Source organism: Carlito syrichta, unplaced genomic scaffold (genome assembly GCF_000164805.1).
Source record: "Carlito syrichta isolate Samal-C Ts95f unplaced genomic scaffold, Tarsius_syrichta-2.0.1 Scaffold230150, whole genome shotgun sequence".
Classification (NCBI taxonomy): domain Eukaryota; kingdom Metazoa; phylum Chordata; class Mammalia; order Primates; family Tarsiidae; genus Carlito; species Carlito syrichta.
In genome coordinates, this window is record NW_007174246.1 from 227272 (window position 1) to 249394 (window position 22123).

At 39.4% G+C, this 22123-nt stretch overlaps 1 protein-coding gene across 1 annotated transcript in view; it reads right to left on the reverse strand.

The window, feature by feature from the left end:
- The window catches only part of CACNA2D3 (calcium voltage-gated channel auxiliary subunit alpha2delta 3), a 198457-nt gene extending 178244 nt beyond the window's left edge, over positions 1-20213 (reverse strand). The window contains exon 1 of the mRNA XM_008051748.2: positions 20202-20213. The gene's annotated coding sequence lies outside the window, so the exon portion shown is untranslated. The remainder of the gene's footprint in view (positions 1-20201) is intronic.
- Between the last annotated feature and the right edge of the window lie 1910 nt (positions 20214-22123).

Here is a 22123-nt window from a genome sequence, read left to right on the forward strand (position 1 = left end):
TGAGCATAAGGGGTCTTGTGAGGTACCTCTGTGGGAAATGACAGAACCTGGAAACATTTATTTCCCCCACGGTAGCTAAGTTAAGGCCCTTTTACCTCTACAGATCTTTGAATGCCAATCTCAGACAGAAAACAAATGAAATAAAAACCAAAATGAAACAAAACAAAAACACTTCATCATCTGATCCCTAAAATCATGACTAAAAAACTAATCATTTATCTTGGAAAAACAGCTCTTGAAATACGGTACATGATCCACTTCCACAGGCCTTAGCACTGGGCACAGACACATAGACACCCACCACTCTATCTGCTCTTCAGACAGTGCTGGGAGAAAGGCAGAAGTCCCTATTGTGCCCCCAAACAAATGGGGAAACAGAATCTTGGGACACAGTAGACTTTGACCCAAGACAAACCATGCTGAAATGTCTAATTCTCAGCCTTAAATCTTTTATAACTTCCCTAATTAAACCTTCATGTCCTCATATGAAATAATGACAGCCATTTTCCAGCATGGTCGCCATAAAGTATAAAAACTGCACAGCATGGTACCTGGCATATGGAGGTGCTCAAAGGATGAAGGATGCTAATTTTCTTTCTCTGTCTTCAAGGTAACACAGCTAATAAGTAGCAAAGTACAAAGTGAGATCTAGCCTGAGGCAGATTGGTGAGGCAGTCTCATGGGACTGGGATACTTTCTGGTTTCATAGCCCATTCAAACCTCAAGTGAAGTAATCTGTGTACTAGAAACCACTATCTTCAGTTTAGAGTGTTTTCTGTTGCGTGAGCATTTCCATTCCATTTTTTTAGTTCCATAGAATAAGCAAGTGTTACTCCCTCAGTCTTTTTGGAAAGAGGCATTATGAAAAGAAGACCCTAAAGCCCAAGTTGTTTGAAGCCCCCATAGACTGGCTGGTCTCCTGAGTAAAAATCATGAAGCTCAGTCTATCTTTTGCTTTGTTCTTCTAATAGATTTTTAGAGCTGCAGGGTGTTACTACTTGCAATATGGCACACGGGACCTGCAGCACCTGCAGCACTTGCAGCACCCACCCAAGAGCTTTAGTCTCAAGCCCCATTCCAGACCCTCTGAATGAGAATAATTATTTTAATAATTGGGTATATATGCAAAACTCCAAAAAACATTGTTATGGGGCAATCCTTTCTGCCTTATGTCCATCAATAATTACGACAGCTAAAAAGAAGCTAGCAGGTGTTTAGAAAAGAGATGGGGAGGGTCATGTTTTTATTTGTTTTATGCCTATATCAAGATGGGCTTATTTTCTTCCATAACAAGTAAGATGAGGCAAGAATCTCATGGTCCCTCAAGGCCTGGAAATTCCTGGTGTCATGGTTAATTTTATGTGCCGGCTTGGGTAGGCCATGCTGCCCAGTCATTTGATCAACCACCAGGATACATGCTGCTGAGAAGGTATTTTTTAGATATGAGTAACACTGAATTCGGTAGACTTTGAGTAAAGCAGATTACCTTCCACAATGTGGGTGGGTCTCATCCAATCAGCTGAAGGTTTTAAGAGAAAAGACAGGTCCCCCAGGAAGAGGAGATTCTACCTCCAGACTGCCTTTCAAACTCAAGATTGCAACATCAGCTCTTGCTGGAATTTCTAGCCTGCCAGCTTGCCTTGCAGATTTCAGACTTACCAGCCTCCACAATTGTATAAGCTGATTCCTTAAAATAAATCTCTGCCCTGCCCCCCATAGCATCTCTCTACAAAGGCTCTCCTGTTGGTTCTAGTCCTCTGGAGAACTCTGACTAATAATATACATGATAATCACATAAGCTATTATTTGGGGCAGCCTCATTTGAGTGTTAGAAAAAGTATATAAATTTATTTAATCAATATTAATAACCAAAAAATATTAACTATGAGATTATGGTGACAGTTATTGTTGCCAGTAACCAAGTCAACCCGTATATACAGTATATAACAGTTTATAGAAACACAGTTCCAATGTCTTGCCAAAAATATTTACAGCACACTATGGCCACCATTGGAGGCATGCATGACCATTTTCAAAAGCAGAACCAGCCCATGGTAAACAACTCTCAAAATTAAAAGTATTCCCATATTCTGATCCTCGATTAATCCTTAGTGCTATATAATGATTTGAACTGATCCATAACCCTAGACAACTTCCACTTTGCAACTCAAATCAAATTTCAAGCAGTGCCAACATGTATCATGAATGAAATCAAAGCATACCATTGACAATAATGAGAAATGAAGCTTTTTCCCTGCAACCAGTAAAAATCAGTTATAAATCACTAGTAATTGTCCTGGCACAAACACAAGATCAAGGGAAACTAACTCCAAAATAGTAAGCCAGAATATAGTATCAACTCCACTCAGGGAATAATTCAAAATGTAATTACTGCATCGTCACTTAAAAAAAAAAAAGCCCATAATATTGCATTTGTATGGAAACCACTCATCTGTAACCAGCCCCAGGTAAACAAAGGAAATGCAGTGAGTTCAGTCTGGCCACAGTTCACATGTGGGCCTGTGATCACATGCACTCCTTGCCTATGGCAATTCTGGCCCCAACTTTAACTGGCTTGGCCAGAACCCTAACCTGTAGTCTTCCCTTCGTATCCCAGCTCATCATCACGAGCCTCCTCGTGGGCTGGTAGGAGCACAGAAACACCACTTGCATAACACGAAGACCCTCTTCCGCATCCACAAGCTCCATCATGCCAGTCCCCACAGGCCTGGACTCTGTGAATCTTAAGCATTTCATGAAGAAGGGACATCAATTTGTAGGTCGTTTGCACTGTAAGCATTTTATGATCAAAAGGCATTCTGTACTCTTGCCATAGGAAATGGCAGCCAATGGTGAATTTTTTTTTTCCCAGACCACCAAGCAGAAGTTATGCAGTCAACCATGGCCAGAAACCCTTTGTCCCCCCACATGCTAGGGGGTCCCTGCTTTTTTGTGGCCCCCCCAACCTGTAGCTGCTGCTGAGGCAAGAGGGCTGCTTATGATTCATATGTGTGGCTTCCAAGAAAAACGCAGACATAGAGTCAACATTCATTTTCCAAAGGGTAGAAGCAGGAGATGGGGGTCACCATGGTCCATCTGGGCAAAATCCCATTAACTGAAGTCCAAGAGGGAATCTTAAAATGCACTGCCGTTCAACTACACTTGCCCAGGCTTTGAGCAGACCTACAAAATGTGTGGCTGTGGCGCTCTGTGGTATAATAAGTGTATATTATTCCATATCCTTCATTTCCCATGCTACATAATGGGGACTGTTCTGGTATCAAAGGAAATGATGAATAATAATACTGAACATCTGGTTTATAAAACACAAACTTGCTCAACAGATTGACTGCTTCCTGTCAGCTTCCCAAGTTAATCATGCATGTAGGCTTATATGAATATGCATTTGGACTCATGTGAGAAGTCCTTGCAGCCATGCCAGGCCCCTGCTCCTTAATACTCCATTAGCTTCCTACTGATGGCACTAGCTGGGGACATGAACAGCCTGAGGGTGTGGCCCCGGATAGCATAACAGAACCAGATTTGTGGTCTATCTATCATGCTGCTGGTCTAGTCATTTCTGTTCATTAATTCCCTTGATAAACACTCCTTGAGCAGCAGTGATGTGTCAAGTTTTATGTCACATGCTGGGAAGACCACTAGGAATAAGGCATGCGTCCCATCCTCAAGCAAACTCAAAGGTGAAAAGCTAACACAGCAGAGGAAGAAGAGCTGGTCGGGCTGGCATGCTGGCTCTTGTTTAGTGAGTAGAGAGGTTGTCTTCTTCAGGTTTAGCTACACTAAAGTAAAAATATCTGGCATTTACCAGTATCTGTCAGGGTTTATATGACAGATTCAAAAAACTTCCTGAAAACCGGTTTAACGACATCAGGAAAAGTTCCCTGCTGTAGAACAGTCTCATTTCATTTGCTTCATACTTAAGAATGTCTGTAAGTGGAACAATGCAGTATTAGATGCTGTTTAACTTGCCTAGCACCTTTCTTTGACTTCTTCTTCAAATATCACCTCCTTCCTTTAGGAAAATCCTCTTCACTCTCTCTAGTTCTTGATAGCCAACCTCTCCCATCCTGAGTATGTAACTTGACATCCAACCGGGCTGTACTAAGAGAGCACTACACACACACACACACACACACACACACACACATACACACACACAATGCACAGGCCGCCCTGATTGGTCTATTCAGTAGTCACCTGATTTCTTTCTTTTTTCCTGTTTCTCACCTGGAACTACTGGAAAAGACTACTCTCCTTTGTGAATGGCATAAGAATGTAAGCCTGACAGTCATGTCCCCTTACTACAGAGAGGTGAGTAGACTGAGAAAATAAACTCACAGAAAGGAAGAGAGGTGTGTGTGTGTGTGTGTGTGTGTGTGTGTGTGGTGCAAGTGCATGCATGCACATTGTGTGAGTGATGGAAGAGAAGAAGAAGGGTAGGGAGTGAGAGGGAGGAAAAAGGAGAGGTACGGGGTGGGAGGGCACAAGTCCCTGCATGTCTCATTCGCAAGGTCAATTCCACAAATGCATTTTTTCCGTTATTGGGTAGCTTGAGCCAATACGTATTCCTCTTTTTCCCAAATGAGCATGAATTAGATTTGTGACTCTTATAAGTGTCCTGATTCACACAGGTGCCAATTGGGCCATAAATGAGCCAAGTAGCTCCAGATACACACTGAGGTGGTCCTAGGTGCCATGGACAACTCATACAGAGGAGGAATTTCTGATGCCAGAAAGTCCAAAGGGAAAACGGTCCCAGCATTCCCAAAATGAGTGGTTGTGTGTCTTTCTCTCAAGGGAAGAAATTTAGTTACCCCCAAAGTGCCCAAATACTGAATGGTAACAGATAGCATATAGGAATAGCCTTTATGTGCATAAAAGGCTATGTAATTCGGATTTTATGTCAAGTCTTCATAAAGAAGAGAAGTTTGGCTGCTTTGAAAAGATAGCCAGGGTGAGAAGTGGCAGAATCAGAGTCTGTTATGGCACCCCAGGACAGAGATGCAAGAACCTACCAGGAAAGAATACAGGATTAGAGGCAGGGCACAGGCACATGCCAGTGTCCTAGTGGACCCCTGTGGGTGGGAGCAGCATGGCTACTGCTGCCTGGGCAGCCTCCCCCTTTGAAGGATATCTGTTTTGTTTTGCCTTCTTCACATTTTCATTCAGAGGAAACTTGCCAGGGTTGGTGGCAGGACCCTCTATTTTTCCTGAAGCTGGAAACTTCTGGGGATGAAAGCCTAACCCCAGAGAGAGAAGGCAAGCAGGACCTGGTCCCCACAATGCACTCAAATGAGATAAAGGCAGCAGAGGTTTGGAGGCTTGGACTTGAAGGGAAGGTTGTGCAGAAATGGGGAACTCAGCTTGGGAAGAAGACTGGCTCTAGGCCAAGAACAAAGGCTAATTCATGAGCTCTCCTCCAATATATTTCTTCTATACTTTTCTCCTTTTACATTTATTTTACTTACTAAAGTTGATCAAAATATTGACTATGTTAATAGATTACATACATAAGTATATAATAGTATAATCAATAAATATTTTATGTGTGTGCATAATTTGAGCACACTGCTGTTGCTTCCCTTTCAACACCTGCGAGGGCCAGCAAGCTGCACTCCATGAAAAGACACTGCCATAAAGAAGGACTAAATCAAGAACTTCACAGCAACCTGGATGGATTTAAGAGTATATAATACTAAGTGATCTATAACAGAAGCGAAGAACTGAGTATCACATGTTTTCACTCCTAAGAGGACCTTGAACAATTAGCATAATACTATAAGAAAAGGATTGGCAGTAGTGGGAAACTGCTGGGGCATGTGGGGGAGATGTGGGATTGGCAGTAGTGGGAATCTGCTAGGGGGGTAGGAACACCTCATCAACAAGGGTATCTGCATAATGAGTATTTGTATACCTAACCCTGAAATGTACCCCACATCTTCAAAATTAAAAAATTAAAAGTTAAAAAAGAAAAAAAAAGACATTGCCAACATCTAGTGGCAGTCATCGTGAATTGCAGGCACAAGGTCCTTGCAGACAGAAAGCCATTTTCTGAGTATAGGACTTACCAATTACAATGCATTTAATTGGCAGGCTATGACAGTTAGTTACCTATCTAGTTGAAGCAAAGATAGGCCTGTATCAACTATTAGTTCTGTCAATAACACTTGCCTCCACAGGAAAGGAAGAGTACTAAGAGGTGAAAAAACACAGCTATATATACCTTTGTTGTATATCAGATGAGACATTTTGAAAGGATAATCATTGGTTCTTAAGTTAAGGTGTTCAGGATCTAAGAATATGAAAGAGGGGTACAGGAACGGTGAGGTTCTTTCACATTCATTTTCTCAAACGCTTAGACAGAAGGAAGGCCTACTTCTTGGCATCTTCTCCTCTCCCCACGAGCTTACGGTTACCAATGACCTAACAATTCCCAAGGGCCATTCTTTGGGTAGCACATAATGAGGATTAATGGAGTCAGGGTGGAGAGAGATGCCACCCATGTCCTCCAGTTTTCACACTGCATGGCAAGGGGAGAGCAGAATAGTAGAGTCATTGGGATAACACTGTATCAATTAGCTGGTGAGAACACCAGGGCAAACAGCAGGGAAACATGGATCTGGAAAAGGGAATGTGAGCAGACCATGTGGCTATGTAGAGACCATCTGCCATCAAAATCCCTGGACCTTTCCTTTCTACCCCAAACCACAAAAGTTTGTACCTACCTTTTCAATGGCCACCTACCTGCACTCCCTCTCAAGTCTCCTACCCCCTTCTATCATTATAACATCCCTCTCCTCAATACTGGGCAGAAATGTCAGAGAAAGAGCCTAGTAGGAATGTGCTGGGTATGTACAGAAGAATGCTTTCTCTGGAGACACATCACCAGTTGAGGTCTGGACACTTTTCAGGGGAGGAACACAGGTGAAAACCCACGAAACCTGGCAAGTATGCCCTATCGCACTTCATGCCTGAAAAGGGAGCACAGCCAACACTGCCTATTTGGCTAAAGTTGACATTATCTGACTCTGGCAGTGAATTTCACTCTCCTATTAATTAGATTTCCATCTTCGTTAGTAAGAATCAAGAATCATGAGTTTTTTTTGGCTGCTTTAATAATGTCCACTTTCAATTGAGAGGTTTTACACGCTTATGTGTATTTCAAAATTCCTTTACTCAATGACTTAGTAATCTAAGAAGCCATTATGAAATGAGAAGGAAAAGAAGAAATAGCTAATTTCAGTGATAGAACCAAATGACCCGTAAGTCCTCACTGGCTATTGTACGTATATGTACACACACCTATATATCTTTAATTAACTCTAAGAGTAATTCTTTTAGATATTTCTTTCTGAGAATTTTTGTCCTAACAGCAAAACTTGAAGTCCACATGTATTCTCTCTTAAAACCTAAATGATTAATATTCACATACATCTCAAACAACACTTGAAAAAAGGAAGCAAGCTACAGAAGACTATAGGAAGGATGAAACTATTTGTGTAAAAATTGGAAGGCTGAGGTGGAAGGATCACTTGAGCCCAGTAGGTCGAGGCTACAGTGGCCATGAGTGTGCCACTGCATGCTAGCCTGGGTGACAGAGAAAGACTCCTACTCAAAAAAAATTAAATTAAACACACAAAACAGTGTTGTGTAGGTACAGACACTTATTGTAAAAATATAAGCCACATAGGTAGGGTGCAAACTCGTAGCATACTCAAAGTAGGTGGTCTGAGGAAAGTTCAACAAAGGAACTACTTACAAAGGTGCAGGCAGAATGCAGGGTACCCCCTGAAGGGGTCATGCAGTGCCCGGGTGCTAAGAACAGCAGGGAGCACTCCTAAAAACCAGCAAAGAGAGGGGAAGGAACAGTTGCTGGAAGTGAAACAGAGAGGCTGTATCAAGAGCTACCTGGTGACAGCTGTGATCTCCCACAAGACAGTCAACCCACAGCAGCTCCAACAATATTTGCAATATTTCAATACATTAAAAAAAAATCCTTTAAAAAACCGGCGGGGTGTAGTGGCTCACACCTGCCTGTAAATCCAACACTGTGGGAGGCCGAGGCAGGAGGATTGCTTGAGGCCAGGAATTCAAGCCCAGCCTAAGCAACATAGTAAGAGCTCACCTAAAACACACACACACACACACACACACACACACACACACACACACACACACACACACCAAGAAATTAGCTGCGGATGGTGGTGCATGTTTGTGGCCACAGCTACTTGAAGGGCTGAGGTAGGAAAATCACCTGAGCCCAGGAAGTTGAGCCTGTGGTGAACCAGGATTGTACTGCTGCACTCCAGCCTGGGTCACAGAGCAAGACTCTGACTCCAAAAAAGAAAGAAAAAAACATTCCTGGAGTAAATATGACTAAATATTTATATTTCTTAAATCCTGGTGATGAGTACTAAAGGGCTTTTTGTTCTGTTTTCTCTATGACTGGTACATTTAACAATAAGAATGTCCCCATAAATTCTCATCTACAGAAAACATTTTACAAATAAAACCACCTAACAGAATATGTATGCAGTAAAAATAAAGGCCTAACAATAAAAATAACATAAATATATTAATAACAATAATAATAATAACAGATCCTATTTCAAATATCCTTTTTGCATGATGATTAAAATAGTCCTTTAAACAAACCATCGTAACACTTTAACAATGAAAATACTATTAAATTTTTTACATTCTGGGTTGAATATATTATATTTGATTATCAATATTTTGATCTTCTTTATAGCAAAAGACTTAGAGAAAGTATTTTTCATTGAAAAACTGCTTTTTTTAAAAAAAGTGTAAGCAATATGAATTATCTTTTGTGACACTACTCAGATGAACTACTTCTCTTTAAAAACCTAGATAAATTAAGAACACCAACTGTTATTGAGATTTCCATCATGCACAGGCATTTTTTAAAAACATTTTTGTAGCATGCCTGAATCCTAAATAATATAAGGCCCTAGCAAGTAGCAATTAAGAATAAGAATAAGCAAACCTCTCAAGTAAGGTTTTCCCTTGCTTCACACCTGGTTGTCCTGGTTATGTGTAGCCACTCAGCGCTCGAGAATGCCATGTAAATGATGATTTGCTTTCCGCCAAGACACTGTCCCCCTTGCTGAATCATTATAACTTGCACCTGAGATTTGGAGATCCTGAATTCTTACACAAGATTTCACTATCTTTTACGTTGTTTAAATGCAAAAGTAAACAGATTTCCCTCTTTAACTGTTTTTTATATAGACCAAATTGCTGAATTTGTTTGTTCTCTTTCTCTTTTTAACAACCTGAAGACACCTTTGTGAATAATAATACCGGATAATGCTGGGAAATCTATATGAGAGTCTAAAAGCCACTTTCTTCTAATAAAATTGTTATTATTCAGGAAAATGTTGATGTCCTTTCCTTTTTTCCAGTGATTCTATGATATGATGTTAAGCAGGGAATATGTTTTATGAGTAAACATCTAGATAGAGGGCGGACACTGCCTTTGACCAGGGAGGTTCCATTGAGCAGGAATACATATATTAAAAAAGCAATTTTACTGATTAGCCTATCTGAAAGCTGTCTTGGAAATGGTTTTGTTTGTTTATTTGGGTACAACCTGCTTATTTCAAGAACGCCCAGTGATAATGACAGGGAGAATCATCATGAGGCACTGGATTTTTATCAATATTTATGATGAACTGTGACACATAACAGACCCTCTATCATGGCTGAACATTCATATTTTCATAGACATGGCTTAGACATCTCCCAAATAGATGCCTGAAAATACAGCCAACTGTCGGAGCTTCGGGGCCCTGGGATGAAGCCTTCTCCTTGGTTAGAAACCCCCTGAAATGCTGCTTCCTCTATAAAACCTTCCCTAACGAAGTGGAAATGGGAACCAGATGTTCTCAAACTTCACTACAAAGATAATCATATTTACTCTACAACCAAAGATACCATCTAGGACCAAGTTTGTGCAAACTGTTAATGCAGCAAAGTCGCCGAGCACTGTGGCTGGAAGAGACGCTGGGCACAGTCGTAGAGCCTGTGACCTCCAAGGGCAGAAGCTGGGAATGATTCCTCTTTTTATCCACAGCATTTAGCATAGAGCCTTGTACACAAGAAGTACTCAACAAAATAATCCTTAAGTGGATGTATGCCAACACCATCCTTTGGCTTATTTTATAAATGAGCCCAGAGGGGAAAGGAGTCTCAGAGAATTGGTACCAGGATCCAGACAAGACTCTAGGGCTAGTGCTCCTTCTTTTACACTGTGCAGCCTCTCCTTGCTCATGACTCCACAGAACACCTTCATGTATTGTGCCTGCTTCAGTGTGGTTATACTGAGACTCCTAGTAAGTTCTGAGAGGCTGGTGCCTATGTACTGCTGCTGCTGGTAGGGACAGAAGGCTCATGACATTCATCCGATGTCACAGTGATAAAGGAAGAGGTTTTTTAACAGCTTAGTTGAACACCATGACTTCCTGAGCAGCACCAAGAAGAGAAAAAGTATGAGTTATTGAAGCAAATATACCTAAGCAAACATCCTAGAGAGTGGGTTACTCAAGCTTGTTGAGTCATTTTTATTTAGCTATCCTTCCTTCTTTCTTTCCTTCCTTCCTTCCTTCCTGCCTTCCTGCCTTTCTTTCTTCTGGCCATCCATATACCCATTTTTCCATATCCATTGCCAGGTTTTGTTTGTTACTTATTACCAAACATTGCTTTCGGTTTTTTACATCTTCGATGCAGCCTTCAATTTAACCCCGACTCAGACCATGCAAAGTATCTGTGCACATTTTGCAGGTGAAGGAATTAAAGAGGCAAAGTATCTTGCTCCAGGTCACAGAGGCATCAGAGTGGAGATCTGAGTCTTAGCCTCCTGATGCCAGAGCCCATGCACTAATCACCCCAATGTCATTCTACTGTTTTGGAGTGCAAAGGCAAATGCCATATTTGACCTTCAGGAGCTTAGAGTATAGTGAAGAAGGAGATCAAGCATATCATCTTTAAAATAGAAATTGTTCTTAGAGTTCTTGGAAGCATTCAGTGGAATTACAGACATAAAGCACTAGCATAGTGCCTGACACCCAACAAGTGCAATTAATTTCGTAAAGACCATTCCAGGCTAGAGGAGAAAAGTTCATGTGCTACTCTGAAATCCAAAGATTTGAATTTTACTCGTCTCTTCATCTGAATAGCATAAACAAAATAGGAAGGTATTTCTCCTTTATCCCATAACAGAATATTTCAATAGTTAAGCAATATACTTTAGAAATCAGTTTAAGAGGTGTTAATTAGAATGGATTATACTCATAAATATTAAAGAGGTTGGGAAGGAAGCACACTGGAAAGGAAGTTGTTATAGAGAAAGGGAGTCCGGGAAGAAAGGACAGACGCTGCAGAAGGACCCAGCCTGCAAATTGTCTAATGTGTTCCAGGCCCGGGCAAATAAGGATGGGTTTAATCCAAGCACACAAGGCTCATGATTCAGCAAGTGGTTCAACTCCATGAGTCATTCCTGGAAAAAGAAAATCCATACCATGGCATTAGTTCCTGCCTGACATTTTTCTACCTTATGAAACAGTTGGGTTTTCCAAAATCCTTCTAGTTAATTCAAAGGAATAAACATCTAACTTTCTGTTTTTGAACTTCTTGGTAGCATTGCTGTACATGATTGCACAATGGCTCCAGTTTGCCCCAGAGGGTCATTTCAGTTGAAACCTTTGGCATGAGATGTCTGGCAGCTCATCCAGGGCCATTCCTACGGTTTTCATGGAAGTGAACTACATTGGGGTTTGTAATGAACATATATCCATTAATTGAGTTTCTGACCAGTGAAAAACATGGCTAGAAAAAGGATCAGGCAGTTGAACTATGACCAGACCAATAAATATGTGATTCAATTTACTAAAAAATATTGAATGGCAGTTTTCAGTTTCATTGCTTCATTAAAACAATCAGTTTTCCAATTTGAGTGTGTAGAAACAATACAGGTAGATAGATTTTGTAAAAGAAAATTAGCTTTGTTTTGTGTCAAAAAATTATTTACCAAAAAAATAAAGAAAGGCTACACCTATATGTGTATGGTGCATGTGTATTTTCTGTTGAGTAACTCATCGTATTTATCTAGTACATCTTCCACACAGGAAATCCCTTCCTATGAGAACCAGCAAAGTGAGATTAAAAGCACTGACTTAAATCGGTGATTTGACATTGATTTGATAGATACTTGAATTGCATTTATGTTTTGATATAGATTTGGTTTTTAAATTAGTCACTGAATTGTGTTGATTTTGATTTGTCCCATGTTGGAATGTTGTTCTTTATTGTGAGTTCTCTCTCTAATGCAATCAGAAAATTTAAAAATGCCTTTCTGATTCAAGTCCACCCATTCTAGGCTGACTAATTTTTTATTTCCATGCAGTTGTCTTTTAAATGACACCTCTTCCAGAGCCTTGACCATAAAGTGTAGATTCATATACTGTTTATTTCAGGAAACATCTGGGGAGGGGTCAAGTAATGCATACAGGTGTTCTAAATCCACCAAGAAGCAAGGAAGAAGCCCCAAATAGCAATCCAAGTTTTTGAGTTCAATATTGCCTTTGGGTCAATAAAAATGACCTTCAGAACTGCATCTAGAAGCAAGAAAGAGAGAACACTGGATGTTCTTTTCACGATCACCCCAGGCTTAATATTGGTGTTGCTGACATTAATGCCATCAAATCACAATTCAATGGGTTTTATGAAATAATTTTTCTCAATCCTTTGCCTTCCTTTATATGTAGAAGGAGGAAGAATGTTTGTATATCTTTGGGGATATAAGAACAATTGAGATGAAAACAATTTTTAAAATTCCATTGTTTTTATTCAGATGTTTTCCTGACTTTCAAAAAAAGCAATTTCAATGTAGCAATGTTATGAGTAGTTTATATTGTTTTAGCATCTCAAGAGAGTCATATTTTATAACTGTGCTTAATTTAAATAGAAAACACACATATTTCAAATAAATGAGAATTTTTGAAAAAAGACTTTGAATTCCCAAGACATGAGAAATTAAGTCTGGAACTAGAAAGGACTGAGAAATTAAGGATTTTAAAATCAATTCTTGGTTTTGACTTAATAAACACCAAGTTATTTTGCCTAAGAACACCAGATCACATCAGTGTTTTGAAATCATTTTCTGCTTTTACTTTATCAAATTTGTCTGTATTAAACAAGGTATAATGTTATTAATATCATTAGTAATATTACTGCTCCTTCCACAGCCAACACTACCTATAATCAAGAACTTTGTGCAAATGAGCCCTGAGAAAGTGCTACTCATGTATTTCTCAGGAAAATCCTGTAAAGGAGATGTCTGTTCACCCTTACAATGAGAAAACCAAGGTTCAAGGCTTAGTTAGTGTCCTGGGTCCAAGGTTATAAGTGAGAACAGGTGGGCCTCCAATTCACACCCAGCTGACTCTGAAGTTAATCCTGAGAGTCACTGGGCTCCCTTGCCTCTCCAGTAAGAGTGGAATGCCCCCTTGTGCCATGATGATCAAGGTACACTGCTCAGCACTGCACTCTCCAAATGGCAAACTGGGCAAATGCCATCTTCTCCCAGCTTCATTTGTTCCACTTTTAAGCCAAGGTAGCATTTCTTCCAACCAGAGGTGTAAGACAGGCAACACTTCTGAATTGAGTCTCATGAAGGGTAAGTGACCCCCACAATGTAACCACACACCTGTCATTTTCATAGAGTTTCCAGACTCAAATCAATGCTGCTCTAAGCACTGGATACAGACTAAACCTTTAACTACAGACAAAAATAACTTTTCCTTTTGGTAGGAAATACAGATTACTGATAAACAAAATTACTTTTAGACTTGTCCCGTGCAAGACAACCTACTGTTTATAAGCCATCCTCCTTCTGATAATAGCTGTCTGTACCCAGAATCAATGCAGTTGTATGTGTATTTTCAAACTTAGTTTAGGTTTCCACTTTTTCATTTGTTTTTTTTTTCTGGGGTGAGTTGGGTTCAATAAACAGTTGTTAGGCTAACTCTTGTTAGTCTATTTCACTTAATGTATTTATGAGGAATAGAGATCATTCGTTGTTACAAATATTATTTACTTATAAAAATAATATATGCTCATCATACAGGATTTGGAATATACAAAAGTGTATTAAGAAAACAAAATAAGTACTTGCTTTCCTGCCACTAGGAAATAACTACTATTAAACATGTCAAAGCATGTTTGCCCAACATTGTTTTGTACAGCTGCTTATCTAAACACACACACACACACACACACACACACACACACACACACACACACACACACACACAGTAGAAGCATTATGCACATAAAATACTACATTCTGATTTTAAATCTAACTTATTTTCTTACATTATTAAATCTCTTTTGACTCATAATTTTGTAATGGCTTCCTAATAGTCTATCTTTTGGAAGTTTAATGACATTGCCAACTACTTTCCCATTTCTGAGTACTTTGGCTCTTATTTTCCTCACTATAAATAAAATTGTAAGTCACTGACCAATTTAGAATAGATTCTGCAAAAGAATATTATTGAGTCAAAGTATGCAAGTGTGAAAGTTTTTGATATGATTTGTCACGTTTTCTTGAAGACTTCACTTATTTTTATGCATAATAGTGTACAAGCTAAAAAATTTTTACACTTTTCAAAATTAAATTGAATCTCTTGTTTTTAGTTTCCTGAATGATCAGAAAAAAATGGCATATAAAGTAAAAAAAAAGTACACAGATGCTTTAAATAAGTATGAAAATGGAGTAAACCCTGTATATTTGTCCATATATACAAGTAGACGCACACTATGAGGTTGTTGAATATTAACAAATTATTTTTTCTCAAGAAGAAATACAAATAGCATTTCTGCTTCTGAATGGACCTTCATGGTCCTCCAGGGACCTGCATGGACTTCAGCTGGGGCACCCGTGTGCTGCCCTACTATGTGTCTGGCTATCAGGAAACAATGAATTTTGAATCTGACGGTCTTGCATTCATTTATTTATGGTCTCCAATGCACAGTTGGACAGGGCCATGCAAAAGGGGTCAGCCAAGGCTCACACGTGAAATTTGTGATGCTCACCTTCTTCCTCAGCGGCAGAGCAGCCTTTGTGGGTTGCCACAGTCACTCTCATACAGAAATACCACAGAGAACAAAATGGTTATGCGACCATCATTATGGTCCTATCACCCATATTTCCACAGAATTCTCGCATTGGCCATGGGAAGAGTTGAAGTGACTAGACTTGCCCTGGTTTCTAGCTCCCTGACCTTATTCAGAAAATAGATCTAATAATTTAAACTGTAACCCACTGCCTGCTATCATCTTTCAGACTGCTGAGTATATCAATCTTAACAGCCCCAGCTTGGGAGTGCATGCAAAAGGTACCTGCATATGTTACTATAAAATGGTAAATTATAAGGAGAAAAACAGAGTTATCAAAATAAGACATAATAGTTTACTTGCAAAGCAATGTAAAGGTAAAAGCAAACGAGTAATAAGCCAAAACCAAATGTAAATAGTTATCACCTCTCAGTTTTGCACTTCATTTGCATTGATTTAGTTGGTTATATAACTGAAATAAAACACTAAAATCACCAGACCTGCAGTTCTACAAAAATAGCAGCTTTGCAAACTTTCAATTTTCTATCGTCAATGACAGTTAATTCAGCAGTTCAAAGTATGGAAGTTAAATGAGGCAAAGAATGATAAATGATACCTTACAATTGCTGAAATCTGATTACAATGAGATAAGAGCTAGGCCTAATTCTACTTGCACAAGTTTGTACATAAAGAACAAGACAAAGAAAGAGACAGAGACAGGGAGAGGGAGAGAGAGAGAGAGAGAGAGGAAGGAAGGAAGGAAGGAAGGAAGGAAGGAAGGAAGGAAGGAAGGAAGGAAGGAAGGAAGGAAGGAAAAGAAAGAAAGAAAGGGAGAAAGAAAAGGGGAAGAAAAACTTTAGATAAATGAAACTTCCATTTATTCCTCCACAATATAATATAAGCAAAGAAACAAAGAAAATGCAAATAGATTCAGGATGCCATTTACACTGGGGTGGGGGGGGCGGTTAATAGAACAGTTCCATCCTGAAAGAAAGACCAAAAATCAACCTCCATTTAAGAAGCTAATTTATGCACTCCTGAGTCCTCATACAAGTTAAGCAGCACAGAATATCACAGCAGGCATAGAACAACAGATCTTGAACCCTGCTGTGTTTGCTCAAGAAGGCAAGTTAAGCTATTCCTAACAGGAAACAAAACACGCGGTCGGGCTATTAAACAGGGATCATTTTGCCATACTGTGCAGCCCTGAATGCATCAATTGCTGCTCCAAACAGGATTAGAGATGTGGTTTGCTTTAACTATGGTTTTGAGAAAAATGCTTATGCCTACTCAGAATTCTCAGGCTGATATTAACCAATAGAGTGCCAGGAAAGACACAGAGCACCTAGGAAACCTTTAAGAAATGGTCTTTGGTTAATTCCAAAGTTGTGTGAATGCAGCAGAAAATGAACAGAAGGGGTCTGGACAAGTGAATTCATGTAAACAGTCACATTTGGAATTCCCCAAAGAGTATTTTTGACTTTAAATATTCAAGACCCACTCTACACTGATTACATCTACATTGATTAAATTAACCTGCAGTGAACTGGTGTTTAGTTTGTACATAGTTAGAAAAATTGACTATTTTGTTCAATAATATGATTATTGAACATATATTTGCAAATGGCTTTGGGTAATTCTGCTATGTCATTATTATACAATGGGATCTCTGAGACATTTCTGTAGAGGTCAAGAAGAACCATGTAAGGGAAAAAAGGCAAACCTTTCTCACACTAGACCCTTTGTCATTGCTGAATTCAAGGACAATCAATTCACTGGAGAAATGAATGCAATTTCCACCAAAAAGTATGAATTTGTGATGACTTAAAGGTGCCATGCCTGTATTGCTACATGCTTTTTAGCCAAAACTTTAGGACACTGCCTCCATATTTGGTAAAATGTCTTAACATTCTTATATCAAGGGTTTGTATTTATAGAGTCTTGGGATTATTTTAGAGGTGCTTAAGAATCACAGGAAAAACAACAACAAACAATTTTTGCAAAGTATTTTCTAGAAAAGTGTCATAAAGGGCTAGGAGAGAAGTTTTTCAAGATCCTCAAAATATTAGAATCATGAAAACCATAACTTATGGATAACAATCTTTAATGACTGCTACTCATAAGAGGGACACCCAAAAGAGATATTTTTAGTTGTAGATCAGCCAAGAGATTAAAATAAGCATGTTTACAGACACATAACTATTTGAAATATTTATAGAGAAAACAGTTGCAGATGATACAAAGGCAAATGCCAACAAAAACACAGCACAAATGTAGACACCATATGGTCCAGCGTATGCACTCATGACCTCATGTGAAAAGTAGGCTAAAGTTGTGGTGGCTGGGGATAGGGGATGCCTCCTTTTTACCCCTGGAACAACAAACTCAGGAGTGTGGAAGAAGCTCATTAAAATCACGTCCACAGGTGGGTGAAATATTTATGGGTAATGTCAAAGGTATTGGGGAAGACATCTCTCAAAACAATTTCTCTGAAAGTCTTTGCTTTGTAGGGGTTTCAAGCTCAATCTCCATTTCTTTCTGACTACAAGCAAAGGTGCAGTCAGTCAATGCAAAGAGTTTCGAATGGAATGAGAGGAGCACCACATACCTGCTGGGCTCTTCTGCCTCCTGCAGATTATTCACTAGACTTAAGTCAGAACCACAAAACACTGTGCAGAGGTCCTAGACCATGAACTAGATCATCCTGATTGTTCTCTTGATCTGCTCCAAAGTATCAGGGATCCAGCCAAGCCAAATGGTAATAAGAACCCTACATTTTGTGAGTGTCCAGCAAATGTCAGGCTGTGTGCTAGGCACAGGTAAGAGATAAACACTCTTAACAAAACTAGAAAGTTAATGTATCATCATTTTTAAATAAATAAGAATCCTTAGGGTTAGAGAGGTTAACTAACTTGCCCATGGTCATAAGTAGATGAAGACGAGAATGGAACCCACCACATTCCTCTTCCAGTCAAGCAGAAGGAGAGTATATTTGAGGGAAACTCATGCTTATAAGAAATTCATTCTTTTAGCAAAGATGTCTGCAAGTGTCACTGATGTAATACTGGAGAAGAGGAAGCAAGGAGAGGTAGGGACAGGGATACTGATGCTGATACAGCACCAGATGGAGACTTGCAGTCCTGGGAGAAGATGCCTTCAATCTGCAGCATCTCTCTCCTCAAATCCCCTCGTCCGCTAGCCTAGATACCTAAGGTTTATATTCAAACTTCTCCAAAGAGCTGAATTGCCCAGAAACTATCCCCACAGAGTTCTGAAAACACTTTGCACAGATCTCTTAATACTTTTTTTAAGGTAAGTATCTTTCACCATTTTAACAGAAAAAAATAAAAAGACATTTTGCAGGTATGATAGGAACAGGAGGAAGAGTTTTTCCTAGTTACACTGGGCTACAGAACACGTTCCTGGGACTGTCTGACATCACTTGAAGACAGGGGGAAAATGAGAAAGCCAGCTTAGCACTTTCCTTGACTGTGAACTTGATATGATCACAGAAATGTGCAGGGCATGTGATGTGAGTAAGTGCATGACCACAGAAGGAATGAATGCAGTGAAGTAAGTGCAACTGAAGAATCATATATCCCAGCAACATTTGTTCTTACTATATTTTGTGTTGGTTCATTTTGAACTCTGTTTTAAAATTCCATGGCTGATGACACCTCCAATTCATGAGGCATTTTCTACATGAACACTTTTGTTCATGGATCACTGGGAATTTGATAAATAAATGTCAGTAAGTTAGGGCCAGTCCATTTTTAGGCACATAATTTGTTAAATATCTTCCCCCCCCCAAAAAAAAATCAAATACAGGCGATTAAGAAAGCATGTCCTATCAAAGACATTGAGCCTTCCAAACAATCTGGAATTCTGACCATGGATTTACCCTGAAGCTGTTGCTAGCCTCAGATACTTCAACTTTTAATGAAGTGTTCAGTCCTTTTGTGATGGCATTGAAGTGTAATCAAACATTACCACAAGCCAAGTCACACACTAGCACGTCTTGCCTTGTTTAAATATCTCAAATATATTTGAGTAATTGTGTAATGATTTCTAGGCCTCTGGTTGTCCATATGGTCTGAACAGACTGTCTTTTACACAGCAGTTGGATTATCTCTCTCAATGAGAAAGAACCAAATCATCTCTTTTCCAAACTGTAGAGTGTAGGAGATGTTGAAATTTCAACGTAGCACCCTACCTTAATTCTTGAAACAAAACTAACATACATCTGGCCCCCAGAAATTGCTACGTCTTCCAGAAGTCTTGCTTATGTTTGTGAAATAGACAAGAACAATGCAGCAGGCATTGAGTGACATGTGTGCTGTCATAAATGTCCTCACAATACAATGACATGCCATGGGGATGACACAGCAAAGCTACTAGCTTTTTTACTGCAACCACATGGAGTCTTTCTGAACAGAGAACATTCTAGGTGGTGGAACCAGATCATCTCAGACAATGAGGACCAGTGAAAGGGTCTGGCCATTGGCAAGAACTCTGCTGTAGTGCTCTCTGGGTGAAATGGACTATGAGATAAGCAAAGGAGCTGTTGATTTTGAAATTAACAAAACCCAAGGGAAGTTTTCAGAATTAGGAGTCCAGAATTTAAACTTGGTCTCTGGGCCTTACTGATTATTCATATTATTTGTCTCCCTAGGAAATTATCCCAGGAAAGTCCTGGAATGCTATATTTGAAGGAATGTCCCAAACTTACTTTTGACCTATTACCTGAAAATTCCTAAGAAAATGATCAGGTATAGATTCACCCTCCCTCCCCAGCGCCCCCCATCCCCTGTCCCCGGCAACAATTGATCACAATAGCTTCTTTGGAGGACTAACTTGGCAAAGGGGTAGTGGACAACTGAGTCTATTGACTTTTCAGTTCCTGCCCAGCTTCAGGTTTCTGAAGCTGTAGGAGGAAAACCATTTCACTGGTCATGAACAGTGCCAGATGTTCAGCACCATGGAGACATGCACGGCTCATGAGTTCTGGAATGACTGGAATGTGATGGAGAAGGGTTTACCTTTTGTGCCTGAGGGAGCTGAAGGGGGAAAACAAAATAAAACAAAAAAGAAAAATAGATCATTATATGAGAAGTTAAGATTAACTATAAAACTTTATTTTGTAGCCATTGGCAAATGGAAAAACCAAAATGAGGAAAAAAAAGAGTGAACTAAAACTAAAGTCAAGTTATTTTTCAAAATAAAGGTACAGTACTGATTATTTGACCTGCTGTCTGATGTTGTGGCATCAACATAATGTATGAGTTTTCCCACATGTGTCTTGGGAATCACCATGCCCAAAGCAGTTTGGTAACCTCCTATCCAGCTGGACCTAAGGTTTTTCTATCCAGTGGTCCAAAGAAGACAATTTGATGACCCTGTTCCTTTTTCCTTTGGCCAGAAGGTCTCAGCTGGAGGAGGACCATCTTGAGACATTTGGGGATATCACAACTAGGGGTGCGAGGATAAAAAAAGAGAGCTGTTGACCTCCAGTGGGTAGAGGCCAGGGAAGCTGCAAAACATGCTACAATGCACAGGACAGTCCTCCACAACAAAAAAAATGATCGGGCCCATTCATCAATGGTGCCAAAGTTAAATAACACCGTTCTACAGAAAGGTAAGACTGCAAGAAAAATGATCTGTTTTTAAAGTCAATTTTTCTTGCTTTGTAGCACACTAACTATTCCCTTTATTGGCAGTTAGGGAAGTATGCACAAGGGTTTGTACATTTAAAGTAAAGCTGATTTTCTAAGAACAATGAAAAGGCAGTCAGTCAATCCATAAAATAAGATATAATCGCTTTTTCAATGGCACAGGCAAAGAAGTGAAGTTAACAGGTATGTGGAAAAAAGATAAACATTTATGAGACATATTTGCCTATTTTTCTACATTAAGACTATCAGAGTGTGGTTTAATGCCACAGAATTAGGATTGCCATTATAGCATGCAGTGTTTTGAAAAATATTTTTTCCTAAATCTGCAATGGAATTAACATTACACGTTATAAAATACCCAATCTAGGAATTACATCACTACTGAGACTTACCTCTTGTCATAGAGACTAACATTTATCAAGCGTAAACTTGTCACCAAGCACTGTGTTGCTTTTTTACTTGTATTGTCCCATTAAATTATAGCAATCCAATGTTAGGTATCCCCATTTTACAGATGAAAAATGAAATAGAGTTTATAAGGTAAGTAATTATACAATGCCTCATAGATAATAAATTGTAGTACTGTGCTGCTTGACTTTAGAATGTGCAGATTCAGCTCAATTCACCCATGAATAAAGACCGCAGACACTTGGGGATTGTGACTGCAGATTTTATCCCTATCTCTCTAGAGCTTATACCACCAGAAGTGCTAGAAGATGCAAAACAACTAAGTCACATACCCAAGGGTCTCTGTTTGAATTATTTGCCTTTCTCGTTCTTTTTATTCTGGGAAGAACACACTCTCTTCATGTGCATTAAGACCAGAGCTCTCTTGACTTTGTCCTAAGCCTCTGCTCCTATGGATAGAGCCCAGCAAAGAGCAGAGCAACAAACCCACACAGACAAGTTGTCTTGGATTACAGATCTGTCTCCAAAAGTATACTGGAATGTCCACAAAAGGCAGGCCCCAGGCTTTCCAAGACTCGATTTCCAACACTTTGATCCCAAACAGGTCTCCCAATCTAAGAAGACAGGAATGCAGGCATGTTTTTCTGTTTCTTTCTTCCTACTTACGCACCTATTCAAAAGGGAAGCTCAAGAGTTCCTTCAGGGTCTCTCAAGAGTCCAGAAAAAAAAATGTACCACAAGGTGAGAATCTGAGCCTAAAATGAGGACTCACTTGAAGAAAAGTTTCTGAAATATTAAACATCTTTTCACACAACAGAAAAGAAACTTTGGATACACAAACACTGTGGAATGAAAAATGTCGGTTTTCTTAGGAAAGTATT